The sequence below is a fragment of the Meleagris gallopavo genome, chromosome Z (assembly GCF_000146605.3).
Source record: "Meleagris gallopavo isolate NT-WF06-2002-E0010 breed Aviagen turkey brand Nicholas breeding stock chromosome Z, Turkey_5.1, whole genome shotgun sequence".
NCBI lineage: Eukaryota > Metazoa > Chordata > Aves > Galliformes > Phasianidae > Meleagris > Meleagris gallopavo.
Window position 1 is genome coordinate 45339881 of NC_015041.2, and position 7823 is coordinate 45347703.

A 7823-nucleotide genomic window follows, 5' to 3' on the forward strand; every position below is an offset into this window, starting at 1 on the left:
CCTCTCCGTGGTACTGTTTTTGCCCAGAGACCAGGGTCCACTTGGTGGGTAATGCAGAAAAACAGGGATGTTCAATGTGAAGGAAACTTGATGCTGGGGGAGTGCAGTCGGTAATTCTATGTATATGTATATAGACATGTGTGTGTAATGCATTTTAATCATTTTTTGTTTATTCATATATATGTATATATATTAAGCATGATGTAGTGATGTAGAAAAGGGGTGGAAAACTAACTAGAACTAACTAAATTATATCTATATTATGATAAGTATAGTGTAGTTGGTTCCATCTGCAACAAGATAGGATTAGCTAAAATAACCACATTTTTAATGTATACTTTATTTTTTTAATAACAAAGAACAAGTTAAGGAATCTAAGAGAGTATCACCGTCAATGTGAGAACTGATGCCATATGAGAAGATCATTCATTGCCATTTGTATAAGATGAGAGTTCATAACAAGCCACAGCCAACAAGAAGACACAAAAAACAGTTGTAAATCAGGTGCCATTGCATAGCGGTTCTTAAATAACTGTTTCATAAACAAGGAAAATATCTAGTGTGTTAAATACATGCAACAAAACTTTATAAATATGTACACTGAATAGACTATATTTCTAAACATATTGATTATTTGGTATAGAGTGACACAAATAATCTGATACCAAAATGGAAAAGAGTAAGATTTAAATAATTTGCAAGAACCATTTCAATAAGGAAAAAGTGTTTAAAAAGTGAGGTTACATCTGAGTCTTTTGTCACTTGCAGTGAAATTATCTTTCTCTGATTGCTCAACTGGATTTAATTCATTCAGAAATGGCTTATGTGCTTTAGATTTTTCTAAATCTGCAATAACATTATTTAAGAAATCAGATTTTGTGTTGCCCTGAATCATACTTTATTAAAACCACAAGGATTCACTTCTTTCATGTAATGATTTTCCATAGTCAAATCTGTAGTAGTCATGGTACTTAAGAAGAAATTGGGAACCCCATTACCCACTTCTGTTAGTGAACAATATGTCATTTCATAATGTTTTTTTTCTTATTTCATTAATAAGAACATGTACCATTATGTCTTGCATTTCAGCAGTTTCACATCCTTTTCTATAACAGCCTTCTAGTGTTTGACATTTAGTTTACAGTATAAATGTGCAGCCCTAGAATGACAAGCTTAATACAAAATGCTTATGTGATTACATTGTTCAAGCATTTTAAAAATGTACATTATGCAGCTGTCAGAAGTCCATTTTTGAGAATAAATCTGACAAAACCCATGTTTGATAAGTAACACAAGAGAAGTTAAAATTTCCCTTCTAATCTATTAGTCAGACAAGATTTCCTGTGCTTCTTTTAAATGAGTCATGCTGTTTAAATAGAAGGAACACTACATAACTCAAAAAATTCTTGTGATTCTGAGAAACCTGGGCTTCATTCTTCATATAAGATCATGACAGATCTTGTATGTTAGCAGAGTTCTGTCTTCTCAAAGGCACTTGAAGAATGACTAGCCCTCCCCCACACAATCAGAATTATCCAGAACTAACATAGACTTAAACACTGTGCAATTCTGAGAATGTCTCTGTGTGTTTCTGTCATTCATCTGTAAAACAGGCAAAAGAAGGAGGCTAGACAAATTATCAACTAGGAGTAGAGCTTTGATTGTTCCTGTTAAGCATATCAAAAAGCTTTGGCCAAATACATATATATACGTGTGTGTTTATGTATGTATAAAAATATATATATAAATATATACATGTACACACATACATATAAAAATTCACAGGGAACACTTAGTAATCTATCCAAATGATGCCAAATGATTACATTCCTTGAAAGACAGATGCTGATCAGGAGTACCTGGGTGACCTCATTGTATATGAGCCATTTTGGTTCAAAATACTGCTCTGGAAATAGCATTTAGATATATATATATATTATTTTTTTTCCCCTAGTTTCCAGATAAGCAAGTCAGTACCACTGTGGGGACAGGCCACCAAAAAGTCTTGACTGACGTTATTCCACAGATCATCAAATTGCAACAGCACTGATGCTACAGGAGTGGAAAAAAGTATTTAATTGGAAGTAATGCTAGTTTTAAAAGAGAAGCATTTCACCTTCTTTCACTCCTACCCAATAAACAAAACTTTTTTTTATTATTATTTTAATCAATGAGCTAGAAAACTCTCGTAGATGAATTTATCTTTCGGTCTTAATTCTGCAACTTATTTCTGTAATACTTAAGTGCAGAAAAATCACTATGTAATCATATATGATTACAAAGAATAATTTCAAGAACTGCAGTACTTATCTCTAAAATACATTGAAAATATCATTTTGTGGGTTTTTTGTTTGTTTGCTTTGGTTTGGTGCTTTTTTGTTTTAATAAGGAATCAATGTGCGAAATGCGTTTTAAATTTTCTCACTTTTTTAGAGATGTCACTGACAAATTAAAAACAATACGACTCATGAGGGCACAATTTGGTTTTAGAAAAATACATAAGCTTCAGAACCTACTTCATTAGAATAGAAATACGTTCTGTATCTTTGAAAATTAAATGTTGCCTCTTTAAAATTTAGTCTGTACTTTAAGATTCTTAGAACTGTACTGAAGAACTCAAAAAGTTTATTCATACTACAGAACAGTTTTGTATTTGAGTCATTTATTTATCAAAGTATTTATTACATTCATTTGTTGTACTGAAACACGTGTCTTCCCATCATCCACTGGTCACCAAGTACCTTAAAATCATCTCCATCTCTTCCAGTATGTCTGTCTCATGATGTTTAATTATTTAATGAAGCTAGTAAGGTTAAAGCAGAACTGAAATGTTAAATATTTAGTTGTTTAAAATCTTTTTCTTTTATTATTTTACAATCCTAACTAGGATTTGGGAAAAGCGCTCTAAGAAATCTGCTGCTCTACTTCACATTCAGTAAAAAAGAAATCCATAAAACCCAATTCCTTTCTTCATTTGTTGCTGTTTCACATCATTTCACACTACTTTACACTCCATTTACTCTCTCATGTTTTTTTGTCTCAGCTCCAGAAAACATTTCCACTGAATGTTTAGAAAGTTGTAATAGAAAGTACTTTCATATGTTGCTGTGTTTAATTAGAGGAGGGGGAAAGAAAAAAGAAAGAAAGAAGAAAAAAAAGTCCATATTTTAAAATGCTCATTGAAGGAAAAAAAGAAAATTGAAGTACATCTGCCTAAATTCAGTAGACTTCACCAACATTCCATGCACATCTTAAGAAATGTTGAAAAAAGGTTTCCTGTAGTTGTCCCTTCCAACTCAACCATTCTGCAATTCTATGAAAGATACTTAGATCCTCCAACAGGAACTTGAGCCTGTTGCTTCCTGCAGATTTAAGGCTTGAGTGCCTTTGATTATGTAAAGTTGTAAAAGCAATGAACTCAAACTTGTCTTGTTCCTTTTAAGAAAAAGCAGAAGTAGTATTTGCTATCTATCCCTGTATTTTCACAGTACTGGCTGGGTTTTACACACATAAAATGTGTGAGAATTGATCTAAGCCTGTTTGATTGCAGTTTGATAGTTAAGAGCTAATAATATTCTGGAACATATTTCTATGACTGTCATTCTTTAGAGAAATATATTCCGACGTCATTTCCTATATTTATTCCTCTGCTAATTTTTAGTTTAATATCTAATATCTTTGTTAAATGAAATAGCCTCTTCCTAGCATTTTTGTTTTGTTGTTTTAATCTTAACTATCTATGAAATTCTTTAAGCATGTAATGTTGTACAGTGATTTATCTTTAGATTGTACGTCAAGGATTTTCAACCTATTTTTGCTATATGGTGTCTTTTGACACCATCTAATTGTGTGCTTAGATTTGAGACTGAGTTCTACATAAGATATGACAGGAATTAATCCAAAGAGTAATTCGGTTTTGCAGGTAGATATTCTTATTTTGCAATTCCTTGTCAGTTCAGTTCTAAATTGCAAAGACATTACAAGAACTCTTGAAATTTCTGTGTTTCAAGAGATCTCATTCAGGAAGCTGTAATAGAGATGAATCTCAAAACAGGAAGAGTGGAATAAGGTCCATGGGAACTCAGAATAATTACTTGCAGATTAAAAAGGAAAAAAGGAGAAAGAAAGAAACAAAAGAATAAAATGTCAATGCCCGATTGTAAACTATGAAATGCAGATTAAGGGTACACAATTAATGACACCCAAAACCCTGCATATTCAAGTATCTAGTCTCTCTACTAAAGAGCCTAAGAGAAAGATGGCAAGCCAAATAAGGAAAACCACTCCCATTCTAGGACATGCTACTACCTGGCAATGTGATTTCAAGGATAAAATTATTTTTAAATTGTCTTGTTTAGAAAGAATTTTTCGAAGAGAAAAATAATTTGATGGAAGCTATTCAAAATGTGTAGGGAAATTACCCAGGGTTTTACTGAGAAAGAAAATTCAGCATATGAAAGAACGTTTGTATGACAGTTATTTCAGTGCAGAAATCACTGTGTTTATAACGTTTGTCTTGCCATTCCACATAATCAAAAAATCTTTAAAATGAAAAATAAAGGATTAAGTGAATCTTATACACAGAATATGTCCTTAATTATGTTACCTTTAACCTGTCTAAAGAACATAGTGTGAATGTGATACCACTAGCATCCCAAAGGCTGCTGCTACTGAGATTAAGTCTTTTAGTGTAATATTTTACTTAATAAAGAAATAGTAGAATTGGGGGATATAGAAACAGCTGTACCTTCTTCAATCAAAACCATTCTGACAATTCCAAATATATCACGGAGATATCTGAAAACTTTTGAAAGAAGATACTGCAATTAATTAACTTTAGAAATACAGAATATTTATGTGCATAAGGTAATGTTAACCATTTGCTTCTTTTTGCAGTAGCAGGAATGTGATTGTGTCACCGAAAGCATGACTGTGGTTCTGATTCCAACCTTCAGCACGCAGCTGGAGCCTGTCATTTACTGTAATTAAAATAAAATCAACAAGTAAGTGCTATAATAACAGATATGTTTTACAAATATATTTTTAAAGTTCCATTTACAGAATGATTTTTAAAGTGAGATTTTTTTCCCAACAGATTTTTCAGTAACGATCTAAAAATTCAGGAAACAATGAATCTGAATTTTTACATTAAAACATTGTTGTACTTATGAATAAGGACAGAAGGTCATCAGATGACATTTTAGTAATTATTCCTAAGTTTACAGTTAAAAAACAATGTCTAAGACATGGAAAAAAAAAATTGTTAGGCTGCAATAACAAGCATAAAGGGTCAATTTTGAGGTTGTAGGTTATTAAATCCATATCAGAACAAAAGCAGAATCATAGAATCATAGAACCATTTGCATTCAAAGAGACCCTTAAGGGCCATCTAGTCCAACTCCCCAGCAATTAACAGGGCCATCTACAGCTAGATCAGGCTTCTCAGTGCTAGCCTGAACTTGTATGTCTCCAGGTATGGGCACCCATCACTGCTTTGGGCAATCTGTGCTAGCACTTCACCACCTTTAGTGTAAAAAACTTTCTTCCTTATATGCAATCTAAATCTCCCCTCTCTTAGTTTGAAACCATTTCCCCCTGTCCTATCACAATAGATTTTGCTAAATAGTATATCCTTTTCCCTCTTATAGCCTGCCCTTAGTTATTGACAGGCTGCTACCAGACTGGAGCCTTCTCTTCTCCCGGCTGAACAACCCCAGCTCTCTCAGCCTGCCTTGCAGGAGAGTTCCGTTCCTTGGATCATTTTTGTGGCCTTCCTCTGGATGTACTCCAACAGGTCCACATCTGGACTCCAGGTGAGGTCTTACTAGAACAGAGCAGAGGGGCAGGATCATATCCTGCACCTAGTTGGCCATGCTTCTTCCATGCAGCTCAAGATACAACTGTTTTTCTGGGCTGCAAGGATACATTGCTGGCTCATGTCCATCTTGCTCTCCACCAGTACCTTCAGGACCTTTCTAACAGGGTTGTGTTCCATCCTTACATCTGCCAGCTTGTACTAATAGTGGGAGTAGCCACAACCCAGGTGCAAGACATTGCATTTGAATTTATTGAACTTCATGATTTTCACGTGAGCCCGCTGCTGACACCTCTCCAAGTCTCTCTGAATGTCATCTTGTCCTTTGACTATGTCAATCACACAGCTTGATGTCATCCACAAACTTGCCAAGGGTGCACTCGAACCCACTTTGATGTCACTGATGAAGATGTTACAGAACACTGGTCCCACTACTGACCTCTGGGGGGACACCATTTTTTCACTCATCTCCATCCGGATATTGAACAATTGACCATCACTCTCTAGGTATGATCTTGCAAACAGTTCCTCATCCATTGAACAGTCCACCCATCAAATCCTTATCTTTCCAGTCTGGAGAGAAGGATGTTGCATGGGATCACATGTCAAACACCATACTGAAGTCCAGATAGGTGACATCAGTGGCTCTTCCATTGTCCACTGATGCAGTTATGCCACTATAAAAAGTGACAAGGTTGGTTGCCCTTGGTGAAGTCATGATGGTTATCCCATGTCACCTCCCTGTCTTTCATATGCCATATGAATATCTTCCAGGAGGATTTGCTCCATGATCTTCCCCAGCACTGAAGTGAGGCTGACAGCTCAGTAGTTACCTGAGTCACTCTTTCTACTCTTCTTAAAAATGGGTGATACCTTGCCTTTTTTTCAGTCATCAGGGACTTCACCTGACCTCTGTGAATTTTCAGATATCACTGAGAATGTCTTGGTGGCTACATCAGGCAATTCCCCTAGGACCCTGGGATGCATCTTGTAAGACCCATAAGCTTACAAATGTTCAGCTTCCTCAAACAGGCACAAATCTGATCTTCTCTTACAGCAAGTGGGGCATTTCTCCTCCAGTTCCTACCTTCTGAACCATTTGCTTGAGAGCTGTTTATAGAGCAGTCACTAGTGAAGACTGAGGCAAAAAGCTTTTTGAGTACCCCAGCTTTCTCCTTGTCTGTGGTTACCAGTCTACCTATTGCTTACTATGGAGGTTTGCCTGCCTGGACTTTCCTTTTCTGGTTGATGTATCTATAGAAATCTTTCTTGTTCTTCACTGTACCTCTTACCAACTCCAGTTCCATTTGGGTCTTGGCCTTCCTGACTCCATCGCTACATGGCCAACAGCATTCTTGTACTTCTTCCTTGTACTTCTCCCAGGCTACCTGTCTCTGCTTCCACTACCTGTGTGTTTTGTTCTTGTTCTCCAGTTTGACCAGCAAATCCTGTTTCAGCCATGCTGATCTCTTGCTTTCTTTTCCTAACTTCCTACACCTGGGGAAGGAGACCTCTTGTGCCCTCAGGAAAGCTTCCTTAAAAATCTGCCAACTCTGCAGGGCTCCCTTGTCTTTGAGAACAGTTTCTTAGAGGGATTTGTTGACTAGCTCTCTGAGGAGCTGGGATTTGGCTGTCCGAAAACTTAGCCTTTTAATCTTTGTCTGATAACCCTCAGGAGTGTGAACTCCAACATTGTATGGTTGCTACGACCCGGCCAGCCTCCAATCCTGATGTCACCAGTAAGTTCACTCATGTTGGTGTGAGTACAAGTCCTGCACTGCATTCCCCCACAGTGGGACTGTCTATTACCTGGCTTAGGAATTTATCCTTGAGATGTCTATGAACCTCGTGGATTGCCTACAGCTCACTGTGATACTTTTCCAGCAGATGTCACGGTAGTTGACGTTCCCCAGCAGGACAAAAGCCTATGACTGAAGCTTCTCATAGCTGGATGATGAAGGCTTCATCAATAGGCTCCATTTGATCAGGCAGCCTGTAGTAGATCCTG

At 36.4% G+C, this 7823-nt stretch overlaps 1 long non-coding RNA gene across 1 annotated transcript in view; it reads left to right on the forward strand.

Moving 5' to 3' along the window:
• The window catches only part of LOC104915188, a 21914-nt gene that overhangs the window by 4445 nt on the left and 9646 nt on the right, over positions 1-7823 (forward strand). Inside the window, exon 2 of the long non-coding RNA XR_796276.2 lies at positions 4897-5003. This is a non-coding gene — a long non-coding RNA (uncharacterized LOC104915188). The remainder of the gene's footprint in view (positions 1-4896; positions 5004-7823) is intronic.